Genomic DNA, 20,963 nt, shown 5'->3' with positions numbered 1-20,963 from the left:
GGCCCTGCACCCTTTGCAGTAGAAGAGGACTGGAAGGCTCATCTGCATATTGCTCCCAGCATCCCCTGGGAGAGAAGGCCAGAGGTCACCACAAGCGATCCAGGGTTTGAATTCCACAGCCCCAGCTTCCAGAGGCCCTGCACCTTTTGCAGTAGAAGAGGACTGAGAGTTCATGCCGTTTGTGTGTGTCTGAGGTAATAAGCAAGCCAGAGATAGTTAATTTAGTGTCTGTCTTTCCCACTCACTCAACCCTTGATTTTTAGGCAAGAGACACTTTCTCATTAAAAATCAATCAGGGTCTTATCTAACTCATACTATTGTACCAGCCTTTATTGAAAGTTTAATCATCCCCTTGTAGGACACTAGCTGATTAATTAGTAAATTCACCTGTAAATTTAAAGTACTTTAATTTCCACTCCATTAGTTATCCTAAACTTAACTAGGAACTTAAACTTAACAATTCCCAAACTAGAGGTAGGCCTGTTCAAATCCAAATCCCTCCAAATTCTCCTCATATATGCCCCCCCCCCCCCCCCCCCCCCCCCGGATTGCTAGACTCGGACGCCTCACCTTTAGTAGAAATCATAGCTAAATACCTAACCCTGGACTTACCAGCCATCATTCTTGGGGACTTTAATATACACATCGACGCTAACCCTTTATCTTCTAACTGCGAAGCACTTCTATCTTCCCTCATGGACATGGGCTTCACTCAACTCATCAACCATCCCACACATAAGGCAGGTCATACACTTGACCTCATCTTCACAAATGCCAGCCTCATACAACTCTCAACCATCTTTATGCCTACCAGTACCATGGTCAGACCATTTTATGATTACATCCACTCTCAAAATGACAACAAGACCTCCTGCACCCCCTCCGCTCACCACCCTGCACTATAGGAAATCCTGCCCATCAGAAGCCCTAAGCAATTCTCTGATCAAAGAACTTCCCAATCTGGATCTTTTAAATCCCAATACAGCCATACTCTCCTGGCAAAATATCACGGAAAACATAGCTAATAAACTATGCCCAACTTCGACAAAGAATATCAACCTTACTCAGAAAAACAAACAACCATGGTTCACAAAGGAGCTCCGCTCATTAAAACAAAAGCCTGAGACAAAAAGAAAAGTTATGGCGGATCTCCCCCAACCCTCATTCTCTAGCCATATACAAAACCGCGCTCCACTACTACAGAACTGCGACTCTACGATCAAAGAGAGACTTCTACGCCCACCGTATCCATGATATGATTTTCGATGCCAAAGCACTCTTCTCTTACGTCTCGGATCTCACTAAATCTACCACCTCATCAATCCCGGATGATCTAGCCCAATCAAAAGCCAATGATTTGGCCATCTTCTTCCAGAATAAAATCTCCAACACGCTGGCTAGATTACCCTCTAAACCTAACACACCATCTTCAGTACCTGCCCACCACCACAACTCAGATGCAGTGTTGGATTCCTTTGAGCCCACTTACACCACAGAAGTTGAAACCCTGCTAAAAAGAATGAAACCCTCCACTCACCCGCTTGACCAAATTCCATCCAAATTACTGCTTCAAGTACCGGAGTCCATTTCCAAACATCTAGCAGATATCATCAACTGCTCTCTCTCACAGGGAATCTTCCTAGATGCTCTCAAATTAGCCACCCTTAAACCCATACTTAAAAAACCAAACCTGGACCTGGACGACCCCAATAATTATCGACCAATATCCAACCTGCCATTCTTAGCCAAGATCATGGAGAAAGTGGTAAATAATTAACAAATTACTTGGAAGAACATAAAATTCTCCACCCATCGCAATATGGATTCCGGAAAGAACACAGCACTGAATCCCTCCTCATCTCACTTTTAGATCAGGCATACCTGGGCCTTGATAAAGGACGCTCCTTCCTGCTAGCTCTTCTCGATATTTCCGCAGCGTTCGACACTGTAAACCATGCCTGTCTATTAAACCGTCTATCAGATATAGGAATCACAGGAGCCACCTTCAGTTGGTTTAAATCATTCCTAAGTAATAGAGGCTATAAGGTTAAAATCAATAACAAGGAATCTCCCCATACCTATTCTCCATTTGGAGTCCCCCAGGGCTCCTCATTATCTCCCACTCTATTTAACATCTACCTCCTCCCCCTCTGCCATCTTCTCACAACATTAAAACTGAAGTTCTATATTTACGCAGATGACGTTCAAATTTTGATTCCCATCACTGGCTCTTTGGATTCTGCAATCAAGTTATGGGATTCTCACTTACAAACAATCAGATCTCAACCTGGTGCTTAACACCACCAAGACAGAACTCCTGTTTATCACTCCAGAAGTCAGTCAACCCCAACAACAGCTGTGCGCTAACATCCAAACCTCTCACACTAGAGACCTCGGAGTCATCATTGACAGCCATTTGAGCTTAAAGAAATTTGTAAACCATACTACCAAGGAGTGCTTTTATAAATTACAGGTGCTCAAAAAACTTAAACCTCTGCTATACCACCATGACTTTAGAACTGTTCTCCAAGCCATCCTTTTCTCCAAGGTCAACTATTGCAATTCTATTCTGCAAGGTCTGCCTGCTGCTACTACAAAACCCTCCAATTGCTTCAAAATGCGGCAGCAAGAATACTAACTAACACCAATCGGAGAGAGCACATCACACCTATATTAAAAGATCTACACTGGCTCCCAGTCAACTTTAGAATACTCCACAAATCACTCACAATTATTCACAAATGCATATACCATCAGACCCCTCTTGACCTGATACAACCGCTCAAACTACACACTACGGCCAGACCGATAAGAGACATTTACAAGGGATCACTTTACGTCCCCCCGAATAAAATGGTACACAGATTAAACTTCAGAGAGCGGGCATTTTCAACAGCAGTTCCCTCCATCTGGAATGCCCTGTCCTCTGACTTCCGACAGGAAACCTGCCTTCTGACCTTTAAAAAGAAACTCAAAACATGGTTGTTCGGCCTAGCCTTTCTGTGCGCCTAGACCATATTTACATCACTGAACTTTAATATACTGTTTCGTTACGCCTCACATAATCACTCATTAACTCACATAGATGTCATAATGTTCAGAAGTAACCTTAGAGATTGGCTATAATAGCCACCCTCACTCTCTGTATAAAGTATCCTATTGTTTTTATACTTTTGTTTTCCCCTTTTCTTTTCCTAATCCCCAGTTGCTCGCCCTTGTTAAAATGTAACTTTTGACTCTGCCAATATCTGCCTCATATTAATATGTTTCTTGGCTATGTTATTGTTAAAACTTTTGTTCGATGTAAACCGAGTTGATTTGATCTGTATCAAGAAATTCGGTATAGAAAAGCCTTAAATAAAATAAATAAAATAAACTCATTAAAACTAAGATGAAAGCAGCAGTCCAGCAGCAAGAGGAGGCTTTCCAGTCTTTTGCATTCAGTATCACATGAATGATTTTTTACCTGCCGGTGAGAAATTGTATTTGTGTACTCGGTGCAAAGAGCTCCTGGCTCTCAGGGAATGAGTCCAATCTCTGGAGGCTAGAGTGGCAGAGTTGGAGGAGCTGAGGCAGAGAGGTACATTGACGAGACCTTCAGAGACATAGTAGCCAAGTCCAAAATCCAGTCTAGCAGCCCCAGTGCTGTCTTGGATCAGTAGGAGAACATCACCCTGGTGTAGCAGGAAGTGATCCTGTAGCAAGGACCTGCTCTCCAGGTGATGTATTGTCCTCTCGCACTGAGGACAAGTCTTCCAGGGCTTTTGCCCAGAAGGGAAGGGTTAGGCTTGCCATCATAGTTGGTGATTCAATTATTAGAAATGTAGATAGCAGGGTGGCTGGTGGACGTGAGGACCGCCTGGTAACTTGTCTGTCTGGTGCGAAGGTGGCAGACCTCACACATTACCTAGATAGGATTATAGACAGTGCTGGGGAGGAGCCTGCTGTCATGGTACATGTGGGCACCAACAACATAGGAAAATGTGGGAGAGAGGTTCTGGAAGTCATGAAATGACATTTGAAATGACAGGTACCAGCGCACCCAGGATACTGTATAGGCGCTGTATAGCGCTCTATACAGTAAAATGGATTGCGCACGCCTACCGCTTCATGGACGCGCTTTGCACGCGGCTTGCATTTGCGTCTAATTTAAATACTGTACCGAGCGGTATGTGATCCGAACTGTGTGCGCGGCAAACGAGTGGGCACCCAGCACTGCTGCACTTTTTCTTACGCGCCCTTACTGTATTGGCCTGAAGATTAGCAGCCCTGTCGAGCATGGGGAGAAAAGATAGGCTTTGGTGTAAGGTCCTGCACACCTAACTGTACAATCCACTTGTCATGTCAGAGATGCTGTTACAACCCCCCAGCCCCCCTCCCCCACCATATCCATGCCATTTGCAGCTAACATATAGCCAGAGATGGAAAAGAGAAATAAACATGCCTTAACTATGAGTCAACTGCCACCATAGAGGCCGTCCTCAAAATTTTCAAATAGGCCTGATTGCCTAAGTACACCATCTTGTGCTCCCACCATGTGACAGGGCTAACCAATGGCACTGGTAGCCCCTGTGACTTTTGGCAAGTCTTGGGGGACCCTCCTGACCCCCACAAGACTTGCCAAAAGTCCCTGGTAGTCCAGCAGGGGTCCCGGAGTGATCTCCTGCACTCGGGCCATCGGCTGCCAGTAATCAAAATGGTGCCGATAGCCTTTGCCCTTACTATGTCACAGGGGTTATCGGTGGCATTTTGAATACCGGCAGCCGATGGCCCGAGTGCAGGAGATCGCTCCTGGACCACCGCTGGACCACCAGGGACTTTTGGAAAGTCTTGTGGGGGTCAGGAGGGTCCCCCAAGACTTGCCAAAAGTCCCTGGTGGACCAGCGGTGGTCCGGGAGCGATCTCCTGCACTCGGGCTGTCGGCTGCCAGTAATCAACATGGCACCAATAGCCTTTGCCCTTACTATGTCACAGGGGCTATCGGCGCCATGTTGAATACTGGCAGCTGACAACGTGAGTGCAGTAGAAGGCTCCCGGACCTTCGCTGGACCACCAGGAAGTTTTGGCAAGTCTTGGGGGGGTCAGGAGGGTGGGGGTTTTGTTTAAATTCGCTCCTTTAGATGGCCGAATAATTCGGTGAAGATTTGTTGTATTCGTGGGAATCGCAATACGTTTCACTTCCCCACGAATACAATGAATATGGCCCTATATGTTGCGGATTGCCAATACATTGCAAACGAATGCACACCCCTAGTGTTTGTTATTCTATGCAGAATGTGGTAGGACACCTTGATTTGTATTAACGTCTTCCACTTGCATCCTAAAATTTGCATGCTAGCTTGCGTTGTGCTATATATAAAGTGAGCAATTTGCGTTAAACCCCATTTAAGGCATATTTGGGCTCTACCGTAATTTGATGAATGACCCGGAAGGTTGGTTAAAGTTTCATCAAGACAGTGTAGACATCACATGCAGCAACACAATTAAACACATCTTTGGAAGAGGGGATTGTGGTTAGTTTAATTAGAGAATACATGTTTTTATTTAGTTAAAGATAGTCAGGTTCCCAATCACTGGCACCAGAAGAAGAAGAGGAGTAAGACAGTCCAGCAACCAGTGTCCAGAACCAGACGGGAAACAAGACAGGAGTGGCCTAGAGGAAAAGGAAGGAGACGGAGTCAGACACACAGCAGAGCGGCTAAGTGAAATCTCTATTGGCTAGCCATAACATTGAGATAATTAAATTAAATCAGAAACACACAATAGAAAATAAAAAAAGATTAGAAAAGAAAAGTAGAGGATAAAGAAAAGACAGTGTTACCACTAATTATTAACTAGAGAAAGAAAACACCAAGGACAGAAAGAGAAAAGAAAAAAATCAAACATTCATACCATCTTTTGCATCATCTGTGGGTCAACTGTGACACCTGGAAAAGAGAATTTAGAAAAAATCACTTTCTTTTAAACTTAATATTGGCTGAGTTAACACATTTTTTTCAGCAGAGATCGATACAAATATTCAGATATTAGTATATATATGTCTATATTATAATTCTTATCTGAAAAGTGCTCAGAAGTAAATATTCTGGTACCAGAAATGAGTCAGTGATCAAGTAGAAAAAAAAAATTGAGATAAAAATTTTTAGTCTGGAGGTTACCTGTTTGCTTTTATATTGCACATGAAGGGCAGATTTAAAAATGTTCGTGCGCGACCTACATTTGTGCGTGCTACCCGTCGTGCACAAATGTATGCCCAATTTTACAACATGCGCGCACAGCCGCACACATGTTATAAAATCAGGGTGCACCCTGATTGTAAAATCAGGGCGTACCCCCTTGCGGCGCGCGCAAGGGGGTGCACACTAGTGCACCTTGTGTGTGCCAAACCCTCGGGGAGAAGAGCTAGCTTTCCCCATTCCCTCCGAGGCCGGTCCAAAATCGGAGCGACCTCGGAGGAAACTTTCCTTCCCCCCCCCACCTTCCACTCCCTTCCCCTACCTGTCCCGCACCCCAGTCCAAAACCCCCTGTACCTTTATTTCACAAGTTATGCCTGCCAGACGCAGGTGTAACTTGCGCGGGCCGGCCAACTGTCAGCGCGTGATCCCCCGGCCCAGCGGCCTTGCAGAGGCTTCTGACCCCGCCCCCTCCTCGCCCCCGCCATGCCCTCAGACCGCCCATTTTTGTCAAGCCCTAAGACTTACTCATGTCCCAGGGCTTTCCCACGCTACCGGGCCTTTTGAAAATAGGCCCGGCACGCGTAACCCCTCTACGCGCGTAAATCTTCCTGGATTTACGCACAAAGGGCTTTTAAAATCTGCCCCGAAATGAATAATTGCCTATTTTATCAGTTTTTGATGAAAATTTGTGAATACCTAACCTGCTGATTGAGTTTTCAGAAAAAGTAAATTGTTTTTCTGGCATGAAACTGAATTTGGAAAACTGAGTTGTGTACTTAATCCTTGAATTCATTTGACCAATTTTATGTATTCATGTATTTATTTATTTATTTATTTATTTATTTATTTATTTATTGTTATGATCCTGCCTTCCCTCTCTACCCCTGGGAGACTATTTGAGTGGGTTTCAATCCTTAGGTTGCTTTTGAAGGGAAACCTCAACCAAAAAGAAGGTACATTTACTCTCTTCTCCCCTCTTTAGGTGGTGATAGTGATTCATTTAACATCTTAACACCTTATTGCCAAGAATACCTCAGTCACCATAATGGAGAAGTCACGGCCCGAAAGGGTGAGGGTAAGACTTACATGGAGAAAGTTCTGTAAGTCACAGGTAATGCTGTCATGAGATGTTCATTTAAAGTTACCCTCTGGCCTAGCTGGTAAAACTTCAAGCTCTTCACATTTCTTTGCATGCCAATTATATGTGCCCTATCTGGCACAACTATGTACAGGCTCATGGCCCCAGATGCCATGCTATGAAGACCACTACCCATCACTTCAAACCCTGTCACCAAGTCAGACACACAGCCATCAAACAACTGCCAGCTGAAATGTGTACTTTGAATGTCAAAGGATTTTTCTAAGGGTTAGGCACTGCATATAGGATGTCATAGCCCCATACCTATGAACGTTTCCCTTGCCCTACATATCCCCAATTAAAGGAATACCCTCTAACAGAATGGGAGCACATGATATGACACACTATTGCTGTTATCTTCACATATGACAACAACTTATCGTCAGAAGAGGAGGAGCAGAAGTCCAGTGACAAGAACCCAGACACCACTAGGTAGGAGCAGGATGCACCTCCCCATCACACCCACCATCAGGAGAACCAGCAGCGGTAGCAGTCTTCCATCTCCAGGAGGCACACCCCAGCCCACCGTACCCTCTCCCTATCCCAGTAAGGCAATCTTCCCTTTTTGACCGGGTTATGTAGCATACAGCAGGCTAGTATAACCCCTACCCCTCTGGTATGTCTAGTGACCCTCCCACTGCAGTGACTAAGGTTATAATTGGCTATGGGGTTTCAGATGGAACCAGAGGTATCAACAGTTACGAATAGCAGAAGGGGGATGTTGTGGGGAACACTCCTTCTGGTCAGCATGGCGTTCTCCGTGTCGGGCCAACCACCCGCGGCCTACCACGCGGAGCTCTCCCTAGGCGCAAGCACGTGAGAGGCTCCACCTCTTTAAGGGCTCAGTGTTGGAATCTCTGGGCCAGCCTCCTATGACATCAGCTCCTTCTATGACTTCAGGAGGCAGCCCTATATATTCCAAGCTTCTCTCCTGTTGGTTGCCTTTGCAACAGCTTGTCTCCTTGGAGAGCTCATTGGTCCTGTGCCTGATTCTGCTTTTGTTACATACTCTGCTCCAGCTCCTGACTCTGCTCCAGCTCCTAATCCTGATTTAGATTTGTCCTTCATCCTTCAGTCCTGCATTTCTCCTTGACTTGATCTCCCAGTACCAACCCTTGGCTTGCTTCACTTTCTTCCTGTCTGCTGCCCGCATCGACTCCTGGCCTGGTTTCATCACTTCTGCTCCTCTGCTGGCTGCCACGGACTCCGGATTGGACTTTTGTATTGCTCGTTTGCTGCCAGCCTGACCCAGATGTCGGACCTCATCTCTGCCTCACATGTCCTGCTTCATCTAGGCAACCCGCACCTAAGTCTTGCCATCCCCGGTACCCAAGGGCTCAGCCTGCGGGGAATGAGGGCTGGTATAGGTGAAACTCCAGTTGGGTTGACCTTGCTGGCTCCACCTACCGGTGATGGGTTCCACGTAGGGCCTTCCCTCTGTGGTATACCAACTCCTTCTCAGCTCAAGGGTCCACGAACATAACAGACCCAGATAGAAAAAGGAATTCTTCTTCCTACTGGGTCTCCAAGGAAATTGGAATAGAAGTCCAGAACCCACCCAGTACATATTCGAGTTGTAGAGAAGGAAGATAGAACTCAAAGATAAATAAATGATTCAGACAATGAATCAACAATTGAACTTAAGAAGGAACATATATTTGTTATAACATTATCCAGTTAATTCAATCACCTGCAGACAATTATGTATGTCCCCACAAGTTTTACTTATCGTGACCCAAAGTTAAAGTTTGAGAGCTCTCTTTATTTTGTAAGATAGCATAAAATAAACTTCAGAATTTCAGAGCTTTTTCTACTCAGGCTGTTAGAGAAGTAACCATTTTTTAAAATTTATATTAAACTTCAGCTTTTTTATGAGACTAAAGTTAATTACTTTCACAGCTCTTAATCTTTAAAGAACTTGTCTCTTTGTGTTATTTTCCTTTTCAGCAGTTCCTGTTTTCCTGGAAGCAAGTTTACTTGATAAGTTTCTTGTTTGAATGTCTACTAAATTTGAATGTTGCTATACTTTTTTCTTTTCTGTTTTCTTTTTAAATATCTATGTTGTCTGTCTCAGTTCAGATAAACTTTTATCAGCATTCTTTAACTTAAAAGTATGATTTTTAATCAAGTGCTTTTGTTTCTGATATCTGTCTCTGAGGTGTTGTTCTAACTAGATTATATGGTATTGTGATGGAAGCGTGCATACTTAATTTTGACTCCATAAAACTGATGTAGCTGGCTGGGCTGCACTGATTTAAATCTCCTTTGAATTTGGTGTGGCTGCAGAATATGGGACACTGCTCTGTTTTTGGTCTGCAAGGTATCTGCTGCTTGAGTGCACCATCTTCCTTCTTTATGATATAAATTCTTTACCCTATCCTTTAAATAACAAAAAAATATATTTACTCTATCTACTCTAGAAACCAAAGATCTTCTGCATACGTTCTGTTATGATGCTCAGTGCTGTCTAGAAGGCTAACGGAACTGGGCTAGCTTGGTGCAAAAATGCAAAGATAATTATATTTTTCCCTATTCTTAATCTTCAGAGGGAATCAGCGATGTATAACTGATGTATTTTCTACATCCACTCTTTCATTCTCTACCTGCTCCCTTTCTATTCTAATTTGCTTTTGTCCAAGCGCTGTCAAGATTTTTGGTACCAATAGTAAACACTGTTTCTAAAATACTTGAGTTATAAATTCTCTGACATTTTATACTTTATTCACTGAAATTTCACAAATGACTTTGGGGCATTTAGTGAACTGTTTATAGTCACTCTTTCTTTCTTCTCTTCTCAGGATAGTTTTTACCAACTCTTGAATACTTTAAGTTGATTTAAACTTAGGGGATACACTCAGCTGGTTGGTCACCAACTCCTAGGATTTAGATTTCTCCAGAAACAGTTTGTTGATAATATACAATTAATTAAAGACTAGAACTGCCTTTATGATTAACACAACAATAATGATACAAAGGGGTGGGAGTATATCTGCTGATAATAATCAGTAATTTAAATACTGAATGGAGCGGATTGTGAACCAAAATGTGCGCGCGGCAAATGAGCAGGCACTGGACACTGCCACACTTTATTTTACGTGTCGGTACTGTATCGGCCTGTAAGAGAGAGGAGAGAAAATTAGGGGAAGGTACACTGAAGTTGGAAGTGTATGAGAGGAGTAGACAGACTGTGTGGATGAGACGGAGTGGGAAAGCGGAAGTGGGTTGCGAGAACTTAGAAGGGGGTAGAACAGAGGGAGTATGTGGACTGCGACAAGCAAACGATATGGCTTAGATGTGGGTATGTGTTGGGCCATCCAGTATTTGCTTCAATTGAGAGGGAGATTGTGGGGTACCATCTTGGGCTTAATGCCCATAGGCCACCTGCATGCAGCCATTTGAGGAGCAGTTTGCAGCCCTTTGAATACCTCACTCTTTTTTCGTTATCATCTGGACATCAAACCCTCCCAGTATGTTCATGAGAAATGCTATCCCCCTGCTCCTTTAGCAGAAGGCCATGCACAGCGCAGAAAGCAGCCCATCTGCATATTTATCCCAGGTGCCTCTGCAGTTTGTTCCTGAAGTCTCCACAAACCATTTTGTCCAGGAGCTGCTCCCTCCCTGTGTTTGAGCACCCACAATATTGTCTGCAATATCCTTGTGAATTGGTAGGTGAATGCTCCATGCCTCTGACCTGCAGTAGAATGTCAGATGAAAGTACTTCATGTGGTTGTGATATCTACAATGAGGATGTGAGGGGTGCTTAATAGTTGGTGAGCATAGGTAGTCCATCCTGGGGATTAACCCCCATGGGTCACGTGCATTCAGCCATGTAAGGAGGAGTTTGCAGCCCATTGGTTACCTCACTGATTCATCGGTAGAATCTTGATATCAAACCCTCTCACCATGTTCATGAGAAACACCATTTCCATGCTCCCTTAGAAGAAGGCCATGCCCATCTGCATATGTCTCCCTGGTGCCTCTGGGATTGACTCGTGAAGTCACCAGTAACCAGTTTGGCCCAGAGCTGCTCCCTCCCTATGCTTGAAGACCCACAATACTGTCTTCTATACTCCTCTGAATAGGTAAATGAAAGCTCCGTGTTTCTGAGCTACAGTAGAGTGTGAGATGGAAGTACTTCTCTCTCCCTGCTACTGTTCTTGTCTTCCCCCACAGTCCAATGGCTGTCTGGGAAATGTCTGATCGATGTACTGCAGGAGGCCCTGAGACCAGCTGCCATTTAGGACACGCAAACTTCCTGCATTTGGTCTTTCCCAAGATAGAAAAGAGAAGGAGAGGAGACTGGGAAGCGGACAGAGAGAGTTGAAACTATGAGGAGGGAGAAAGGTGGGCAGAGACAAAGGCTGGGAAAGCAGAAGAGAGAACTCTAGCTGGGAAATGGGAATAGATATAAAATGATGAGCTAAAGAAGAAATTCTGGCGAGGAGAGGAGAGAAACTGAGGAGAAGAAACACTGATGGTGAAGCTACAGAGGATAAGGTACAGAGAATTGGTACAGAGAAGGGCGACCAAAAATAAATGATAAAGGGAATGGATCAACTCCCCTATGAGGAAAGACTAAAGAGGTTATGACTTTTCAGCTTGGAGAAGAGACGGCTGAGGAGGGATATAATAGAGGTGTTTAAAATAAAGAGCGGTCTAGAACGGGGAATTGTGAATCAGTTATTTGCTCTTTCAGATAATAGAAAGACTAGGAGGCACTCCATGAAGTTAGCATGTGGCACACTTAAAACTTATCAGAGAAAGTTCTTTTTCACTCAACTCACAATTAAACTCTGGAATTTGTTGCCATGGGATGTGGTTAGTGCTGTTAGTGTAACTGGGTTTAAAAAAGAATTGGATAAGTTCTTGGAGGAGAAGTCAATTACCTGCTATTAATTAAGTTGACTTATAAATTAGCCACTGCTATTACTAGCCACAGTAACATGGAATAGACTTATTTTTTTGGGTACTTGACAGGTTCTTATGGCCTATATTGGCCACTGTTGGAAACCAGATGCTGGCATGGCATGTTCTTATGTTTAAAAGTGTTGCTCTGTTAATATTTACTATTTTCTTTCACCCTCCTCTTCTTTCAACATTCCTACAAAAGCTGAGAAAAAATATAACCACACTTCAGCTGAATTTTAAACAGTAACTGAAACTGCTCTAACTCCTACCTGAAAATTTTGCAAAGTTTTCAAATTAAAATCTACACGTTTCCATTCATACACATACATACCCATTTCAATATGTGTTTTCTCATTCCCTCAGTGTATTTTACTGTACTCTGAGTGAGATTTAGCAGTCTCTATATAAGAGAGAGGCAACAGAACCTACTGCTTTACTCAAATCCTAACATCTCTCTCCCAGAAATTTTCACTGTAACCATTGTCCTGTCATGCTACTAATCATTACACCCACTGATGTCATGAGCAAATAGTTCATAAGGGTAACTGTCTAGGGTGTTTTAGTTCTCAAAACTCCAGTTTAATTTTACAGGACAGGATAGGAGGACTACTGAGATTTTTAGTTTTATAGGGGCTCGTATCAGCACCTTCAAGGTGACAGATGTTTAGAGTGAGTGCTAAATTGGTATTTTTACACTGACCACTTTATAATAACAGTGAGCTCAGCTTGAAGCACTTGGGTTATTACCATGGGTTGTTACCATGGATACAGTACTCTGACAGTTTCCAGCAGCTTGAACATTCCAACCTTTACTGAGTGTGGGGGCTGGAAAGCCTGTAACTTTGAGCTGTGGCAGTTAAGCATATTTGAATGAAAAAACAATTTTAGGGCAAAGTTTTAGTCCAAAAATAATGGGCCAGATGTTAAAAACTACGCGTGGGCATTGATTTGTGTGCGTAACCCAGCGCGCACAAATGTATGCCTGATTTTATAACATGTGCGCACAGCCACGTGCATGTTATAAAATCCAGGGTCGGCGCACGCAAGGGGGTGCACAATTGTGCAACTTGCGCGAGCTGAGCCGCACAGCCTTCCTCCGTTCCCTCCGAGGCCGCTCCAAAATCAGAGCGGCCTCAGAGGGAACTTTCCTTCCATCCCCCCCACCTTCACCTCCCTTCCCCTACCTAACCCGCCCCTCAGACCTACCTAAAACCCACCCTTTACCTTTAATTTTTAAGTTGCACCTGCCTCCGGGCAGGCGTAGGTTGCGCGTGCCGGCAATGGCCGGCCCGCGATCCCGGGCACAGCAGCAAATGGCCGCTGTGCCTGGAGGCTCCGGCCCCGCCATGCCCCCTTTTTCAAGCCTCGGGACATATGCACCCCGGGGCTTGCGCAAGTCACCGAGCCTATGCAAAATAGGCTTGGTGCGCGCAAAAGGCTTTTAAAAGGGTTGCACACGTATATTATGCGTATATTATGCACGTAACCCTTTTAAAATCCGCCCCAAATGTTTTCTCTCAAAAAATTTCCTTTATCTCTCTTGAAGCATTCATTCCTCTTTTAAATTTTCTTGGGACACTTTATTCATTAAAGAAAACTATAACAGTTTTGTCCACTTTAATGGCCCAAAGACCTTGCTGTGGGCATATTGTGGTTTAACAGTATCTTCTCACATGTTCCCTGGAGTGTTGTAATGATTTTAAGGCAGGTTAAACCCTTTTATCTCCCCAGTCCCCATATTGCCCAAATATGAACTACCTCTTTTAGAGGCACCCTATGACCAGCCTGAAGGTCAACAAGATCATCCCTGCTGACCAGCTTTAAATCTTATTTGAACAGTTTTGAGCACCTATTCATAACGGGGTAATAATGATGAGTTTAGGGCTCTGAAACCATATGTGCTGGCCTGAAGAGGTCCCCCTAACCTGTACACACTCTTTATTTGGCACAATTTTACTTTTTCAAGATTTGGGTAACTTTAGAATTGGGTCAGGTGAAATTCACCTGGAGCTTTCAAATCAATATGGGGGCCTCAACAGGGTTCCCACCTGTAAGGAATCAGGTAGGCGAGAATAAGGTAAAAGTAAAATAATATGTTTATTGGTATACAATCTTAAGTCCAAGTATTAAAAGTATAAAGTATCTAAGCATATACAGTTCTAAGCATATACAGTTCTAAGCTTAAGCATATACATCTGTATCCGTGCACAATATTTCGGCCAATACTCACTACACCCTTTTCATCATCAGCCTGGCAAGGAGAGAGCACATCACAGGCGAAAAAAGAAGGGGTCTTCACTTTGTACGTCTACAAAGGACAAAACATCACTTTGCTCTTCTGCAAAGGAATTCTCTCTCAGTTTGTCGTCCAAAGTTACCTTTCTTTTATAGTCTACTGTATGCCAGGTGCCGAAGGGTGCGTGCGAAGTAATCTTATCTTTATGCCAGGTGCAAGCTTATGTGCGTGCGAAGTAATCTTATCTTTATGCCAGGTGCAAGCTTATTTATAGCCTACTGTATGCCAGGTGCCGAAGGGTTCATGCGAAGTGCAAACTTATTTATAGCCTACTGTATGCCAGGTGCCGAAGGGTTCATGCGAAGTGCAAACTTATTTATAGCCTACTGTATGCCAGGTGCCGAAGGGTTCATGCAAAGTGCAAACTTATTTATGCCAGGACAGGATTGCTCACTATCTGTTCTTGCAGTTCAAGGATAGGTCATCTCCATTCCAGGCCGAATGTCAGTGCTGCAGCTGATTCTGCAATATCCCTTACATTCCACCCCTGAGTAATCATTTCCTGCAATCCACAGCAGTGGAAGAGGCTATAATAGGAGGGTGTGGTCAACTTAATTGGTGAACACAATGGGTCAACACAGGATACAAATACACATGACAAGTATGATAGCGGAGCGACCGGTCGTCAATGATTTTGTGACTCAAAGAATGAAGATGTTCAGCTACAAATAGAGTTTTAAGTGATACAATATCTATAGACTTATTCAAACAGGCTAACATATGCTGTAATTAATGAGAGGCAGTGTGCTAATCTATATTTACATAGGTTAAAACAATATGTATAAACATGTATTAAACACTGGTCCTTTTAGGACTAGCAAATATAGAAAAACAAGATAGGCAAAAGAAACTCCTTCTGAGTAATGGGTCAGAATATCCTTATCAATACCTAAGCTCCATCTAAACTGCCTGGCCCTGGAGTTTAACTGACACAGAGATCTGCCCAATTTAAAACAGTAGCAAGGCGTGCCTGTGGCCTGCCAGGAGTGTCCACAGTGATTGGTCTCAGTATCTTGAATCTTCTGTCATCCAATGCGATCTCCATTCTTCTTGTTGTATGTGGTTGGCCTCTCTGACTTCTGGGGGACACCCAGCTCATCAGGAGATATATATAGGCCACCTCTCATTGATTATCCAGCATCAGGCCTACTGCGCTCAGTATAGCCTGCGTCCATATGTGCAGTTATTGGGGTGCCTCTCCACACCTCGATGAAGTATGGTCTTGGGTCCTTGCTCAATAGCATCTCCCACTGGCAGCATGCAGCCTGCTAATCTCATTATCTTTTAGGTATCTGGAACAGTTAAACTCAGGTGTAGTACATAGTCCCCCACCCCCTGGTGGTGGCAAAAAGAAAACAACAAAAATTACTGTTTCAAAAATCTAGTCTAGATCTTTCTAAAAAAAAAACAAAAAACTTATTGTCTGAACCATTAACACAGAGAAGAGCAACTACAGAGCAATAAAACTGCATCAATTTAAACGGTATCATTAACGTGAGAATCAAAATAATAACAATTGCAAGTAACAATGTGACTATGTACTACTGAGTGTATCACAATCATATTTCATCATAATTATCAGTTATTACATTTCAAAGAGAAATACATATTACTTAAAAACATTGTCTAAGTAAGGCCACCCCCACGGAACAAGGAAATTCTGAGCACTTCAGTCCATAAAATGAAAGATTCAAGGTATCTTCTGTGGCAAAGGGTGGGATGACTTCAAGTTATGAGGTCAATGACAAATGATGTGAATATGTCTTGCAGCACAGCACTCTGGAAGCTGTCTCGCAGTACAGCCGCTGCACTCCCAGCACTAATTCAGATGTTTGTGTGTATGGATTAATACCTGATATAAAAACCAAAATTAAGTAAATAAGAAACTCTACATTAAACATCAATAACTTCTGGTATGCAATAAGCCCTATATACACTATTCATATGGATATCCAATATTATTTTATCATAAGTCAAAGAAACAGCTACATAATATCTAATCCTTTCTTTGTTTCCCCACTTTTCTATAAAGTAACACAATATTCAGACAAAAACAACCCAGATGCTTAGACATCCTTTCATTCAAACTGTCACACATCTATTCATTGCACAAAAAACAAAACAACAATTAACACATATTGTGAGCTCAAAAATTAAATAGCATAATATACTCTAGAACAGTATTTAAAACAGTCTGTCCATAAAACTTTAGCAGTGACTGCTTCACTTAAATGATGTCAAAAGCTATTGTGTATTCAGTGCACTGTTCTACAGTCAGTAAACTCTGTCGTCATGTATGTACAACACATAATGATACACAAACAGAACACAATTATCGAACATTAAAGTTCAAAAAGTAGGCCTTTTAAAAGTAAAAACAAAAATCTTTGGATCCAAAATTATGCAAAAATCAAAAAAATTGTAAAACAGATCTGTTAAAAAAAAAACAAAAACAAAACAAAAACAAAATCTAGGAGAAAGAAAAACCCTCAGCTTCCTGTACAGCAGCTTTTATTCTTGTAAATCTGTAAAAGAAAAATCTCACATACAAAGAGAGGTTAATTCTAATCTTTTTGAATCACATCACAAAGTATTAAACGGCTAGCTATAAGTAACTGAGCAGCACCATTAAGGTTCTTCTAACTAAAAGATTCTAATTGCTTAATCACGGAAACTAGAATTGTTTACATTCCTTCATATTTAGTCATGTGGGATAGATGGGAGAAAGAAAAAAAAGTTTAGTCTCTCCCTGAGGTATCTTCTGTAAAATCTTTTAGCTAAATCTATAGCTGCACAATTCATTAGGTTATCAGCTGAGGCCACATAGGGGCCTGCCGGGAAGAGAAGGTAAATAAAATCCAGGGGTTTGTGACAATTTTTTACTGTATGTCCTTTTCTCCTGCATCGATACCAAATGCCACAAAACTTCTAACTAAATACAGGTCTTCTCTTTAACATCCTGTCACAGATGCATGTTAACTTCTTTTTCATTTTTATAATCAGAGGAGGATTTGGGTTTATGGTGTTCCCAAAGGATTTTAATTTCAAACTTTAAAATTTCATTCTGAGTACAAGCAATTTTTAGCTTCTTATCTAAATCAGTCTCACACTGCTCATAGCATTGTCTATCTTCTGCCAACTGGGCAGGGAGAAAGGGGAAGGAAAAAATAAATTCTCCAGTTTTAACCAATTACAGTTTGCTTGTCAATATCTTAAAGCGTTGTGACCAAGCATTTGTAATATTTAACAATAGCCATATTAAGGCTGTGCTCATTTTTGAGCATTGGGGCATGAATATTCTTAGAAATCTTATTTTCTATATCATCAAAAGGATTTGTCTGCTAAGGCATTAGAATGCCATGGATTCTTCCCACATACTGCTGCTCTAAAAAGTGCTTTTTCTTAGTTGCTGCTTTTAATTCTAGTTTAGTGTCCTTGTGATTCTTAACAAGCGACACTTTGTTGCCACATAATGCTAAAGTTAAACACACACACAGAATATTCTATATGCAATAGATTTTCTTATGCCCTATCCTGCTGTCTGTAAATTACAAGAACAATTCTGAACACAGGCCAGACGTTCCCAATATAAACAAATCAGCCCTTCACAGTAAAAGATCAAGGAATACACAGACACAAATTAAAGGCTCATATAAAACTTTCACCATTGATTTTCAGTATTCCTATAACATTTTATATGATTTATTCTCCCATCCCGGAATATCCAGGAAGTCGCTATACTAATATGCTTTCATTTCCTACGTAACCCAGCTCACTGCGCCACGCTGTATTTATTTTACTTGTACGGCTGCCCTCTCTGCCACCACATGTTACATATCCACGTTATCTTTATAGAGCTGCAACTGACCTTGCAACGCCACTCTATGCCGCCTTAATATCTCTAATTCTTCTCGGGCTGCGGCTAGTTGCTACTGCAACTCCTTAACCCTTAAGTGAGCTTTCCTATGTCTAGTAAGAAATATCTATCCCCTTGTGGGGTTCTATGCCCAGTTTCCTATCACAATTTTCACATAACCCCATATTACACCCCCACTCATTGACCAGCAGTGAGTAAGTTACATCTTCCCAGCTGGGAATTTCTGCTAGGGCTTTCACCTCTGCCCCTTCAAATTCTTTTCTGCCCTTCTTCTGTTCTTTCTTAGGCAGACTTCGCACAGTACTGAACACACACACACACACACACACTATGATACAAGATAAGAGATATACAATAATGAATATATAGCTTTATTTACAGTACACATACTTCATTTCCCATAGCTATCACCGGGAAAGATCCTGCGCCACTCATCAGTGCACAGTGAGGCTCCAAGTTCTCACCGGAGAACCCTGAACCTTTTTTTTTTTTTTTCAACCACATCTTCTTACTGTCCCTAGTTCTTTCCCTTTAATTACTGGGACCTTTTGTAGCTTCTTTACAATATCTACAGGCTCGCCACCTGCATCCCATACCTCTGCCAATCCCATATTCATTGCCCATTCCTGTGCCGGGATTTTAACACCCACAGGGGTAACAGGTTCGGATGGCTGCTTCGTTTTCTTTTTAAATAAAGCCATCCCACCCTCGTCGCCAAATGTAAGGAATCAGGTAGGCGAGAATAAGGTAAAAGTAAAATAATATGTTTATTGGTATACAATCTTAAGTCCAAGTATTAAAAGTATAAAGTATCTAAGCATATACAGTTCTAAGCATATACAGTTCTAAGCTTAAGCATATACATCTGTATCCGTGCACAATATTTCGGCCAATACTCACTACACCCTTTTCATCATCAGCCTGGCAAGGAGAGAGCACATCACAGGCGAAAAAAGAAGGGGTCTTCACTTTGTACGTCTACAAAGGACAAAACATCACTTTGCTCTTCTGCAAAGGAATTCTCTCTCAGTTTGTCGTCCAAAGTTACCTTTCTTTTATAGTCTACTGTATGCCAGGTGCCGAAGGGTGCGTGCGAAGTAATCTTATCTTTATGCCAGGTGCAAGCTTATGTGCGTGCGAAGTAATCTTATCTTTATGCCAGGTGCAAGCTTATTTATAGCCTACTGTATGCCAGGTGCCGAAGGGTTCATGCGAAGTGCAAACTTATTTATAGCCTACTGTATGCCAGGTGCCGAAGGGTTCATGCGAAGTGCAAACTTATTTATAGCCTACTGTATGCCAGGTGCCGAATGGTTCATGCAAAGTGCAAACTTATTTATGCCAGGACAGGATTGCTCACTATCTGTTCTTGCAGTTCAAGGATAGGTCATCTCCATTCCAGGCCGAATGTCAGTGCTGCAGCTGATTCTGCAATATCCCTTACACCACCCCAGATTGCTGTTTTTTTTTTTTTTTTAATTATTTTTGCAGCTTATTTTATTTTTTTTATTTAAAATTGAAGTTGCCCTCATTTCAGCCTGAAACCAGAAGTGACTTTACAGGTCACTTCCAGTTCATAGCCCGCTTGCGATCAGTGCCTAGGACTTTCCCAGGGCTCCTCAATGCTCCAAAATTACTCCCTCTAGCAGCTGCAGCTTCCCCAATAATGGTACCAAGGCATCCCTTCACCTGCTGCAATGATCAAGGCTCAAGTCCCTCCTTCCTCCTGCCACTCATAGCTGGCCTGGGACAGGAAATGCTTGCTGCTGGCTCCCAATGTAGTCCCAACCAGCTCATGGGCACCTTTGATTTATAGACATGGGGTAGGAAACCTTCACAGCTGTCTTCAGTTTCAGGTGACTGCCTCTTCCTGCCTCCTGGACTAAAAATAAAGACTGTCTTAGTTCACTAGGGACTTTCACTGCCTCCCTATCCACCAGCAGCTTCAGCCAGCAACCACAACACCCAGTTATAGTCTATCACATCCCCTTGTACAGCCTCTCAGCGCTTCACTGTCCTTGTCAGAAACCAAAACCAGATCAACCTCTCCAGAAAGGACCTAGAGAAAATTGATTTTTTTTTTTACTTTAAAAATATCTCCCTATTTATTTTCTTTTTTTTTGTATTTTGTATTTAATTGTTACTCCCCCCAACTTAAATTTTACCCCAGGGGTTACACTAGAAAGATCTCAAATAATGACTGATTTCTATCAAATTACATGTTTTTCTTCTGCCTTGGGGGCTATCAATTGCACTCACATCCTCATAAGGGCACCAGGGGGAGATGAAGCTGCCTAGCCGCAACCGCAAGGGCTTCCATTCCCTCAATATGAAAGTGGTCTGTGACACCAAGGGCATCATCATGAACATTATGCCCAGGTTTCAAGGATCACCTCACAATGCCTACATTCTTTCACAATCAACAATTCATGACAGCTTCCAGGAAGAACACATCACTGGGGGATGGCTTCTAGGTAGGAAGGCACCTATCACTTCCAATACATATCAAATTCACCTCTTCCTATTGTCTCCCTTATATGTAGGTTGTCTGACAGTATTCTCAAAAC

The 20,963-nt window shown here is 42.6% G+C and overlaps 1 long non-coding RNA gene across 1 annotated transcript; it reads right to left on the bottom strand.

The window, feature by feature from the left end:
• Positions 1-5,526: 5,526 nt before the first annotated feature.
• LOC115092264 lies at positions 5,527-20,732 on the bottom strand. Its single transcript, XR_003856966.1, has 3 exons — positions 20,656-20,732; positions 5,893-5,927; positions 5,527-5,653 (listed from the first exon to the last, which is right to left on the bottom strand). It is a non-coding gene; the product is annotated as an uncharacterized LOC115092264 (long non-coding RNA).
• Between the last annotated feature and the right edge of the window lie 231 nt (positions 20,733-20,963).

This window comes from Rhinatrema bivittatum, chromosome 5 (assembly GCF_901001135.1).
Source record: "Rhinatrema bivittatum chromosome 5, aRhiBiv1.1, whole genome shotgun sequence".
Classification (NCBI taxonomy): Eukaryota; Metazoa; Chordata; class Amphibia; order Gymnophiona; family Rhinatrematidae; genus Rhinatrema; species Rhinatrema bivittatum.
Note: the sequence above shows the minus strand (reverse complement) of the source record. Positions and strands in the feature narration are given on the sequence as shown.